The sequence below is a fragment of the Galeopterus variegatus genome, unplaced genomic scaffold (genome assembly GCF_000696425.1).
Source record: "Galeopterus variegatus unplaced genomic scaffold, G_variegatus-3.0.2 Scaffold8632, whole genome shotgun sequence".
NCBI lineage: Eukaryota > Metazoa > Chordata > Mammalia > Dermoptera > Cynocephalidae > Galeopterus > Galeopterus variegatus.
This window is the reverse complement of record NW_007734743.1, coordinates 47,906-49,023: the sequence shown is the minus strand read 5'-3', so window position 1 is coordinate 49,023 and position 1,118 is coordinate 47,906. Positions and strand designations below refer to the sequence as shown.

Sequence of the window (1,118 nt, the reverse complement as noted above, 5' to 3'; positions counted from 1 at the left end):
GACCGGTAACGGGATCGCAACCCTCGGTGTTGCGCCCGTACCGGGGACAGGCAACGGGATCACAACCCTTGCGCCCGCACCGCGCTCAGCCAGTGAGCGGGAACAGGTCTCCACATGGGATCCGAACCCTCAGCGGGAGCGCCGCCGCACTCCCAAGCGGTGCACTCTCCAGTGCGCCACCGGGCTGGCCCGACAATATATTTTTGAAGGGCTCCCACTTTTTACTTTATATGCTTCTGTTTGATTATGCTATATAAAAGATTTGTGATTTTTAAAGCAATATAAGCTTTTTTTAAAAAAAAAAAATGCATATAGCCTGTCATGAATGTCAGACTAAATCCAGAATTGTTTTCATTTAGGAGTGAGTTAAGATCTCAGGGGGAAATAAGGGCGAAGAATGACCAATAAGCACATGGAAAGATGCTAACATCATTAACCATTAGGGAAATACAAATCAAAGCCACAACGTGATATCGCCTCACACCCATTAAAATGGCTAATATCAACAAAGCAACGGAAAATCACAAGTGTTGGTGAGGATGCAGAGAAATTGGAACTCTTGTGCATTGCTGGTGGGAATGTAAAACGGTGCAGCTGCTGTGGAGAAGGGTATAATGGTTCCTCCACAAATTAAACATGGAATTACCATATGACCCAGCAGTTTCACTTCTGGAAATACATCCAAAAGAATTGAAATTAGGGCTTTCAACAGGTATTTGTACATCAATATTCCTGGAACCATTATTTAAAAACCCAAATGCTCATCAATAGACAAATAGATAACAAAGTGCGAGAACATACAATGGAATATTACTCAGCCTTAAAAAGGAATAAAATTCTGACATGATACAATGTGGATGAACCTTGAAGACATTATGCTAAATGAAATAAGCCAGATTCAAAAGGATAAATATCGTGTGATTCCAATGATATGAGGTACTTAGAATAGCCAAATTCATAGAGACAGAAAATAGAATGGTGGTTGCCTGCGGCTGGGGGAGAGAGAAATGGGGAGTTAGAGTTTAATGGTAGAGTTTCAGTTGTAAATAGGAAAAAGCGGGGGCCGGCCCGTGGCTCACTCGGGAGAGTGCGGTGCTGATAACACCAAGGCCCCGGGT

The 1,118-nt window shown here is 43.3% G+C and overlaps 1 protein-coding gene across 1 annotated transcript in view; it reads right to left on the bottom strand.

Annotated features, from left to right (window-relative positions):
- The window catches only part of LOC103608612 (coiled-coil domain-containing protein 180-like), a gene marked incomplete at its 5' end in the record, with an annotated part of 64,929 nt that overhangs the window by 27,333 nt on the left and 36,478 nt on the right, over window positions 1–1,118 (bottom strand).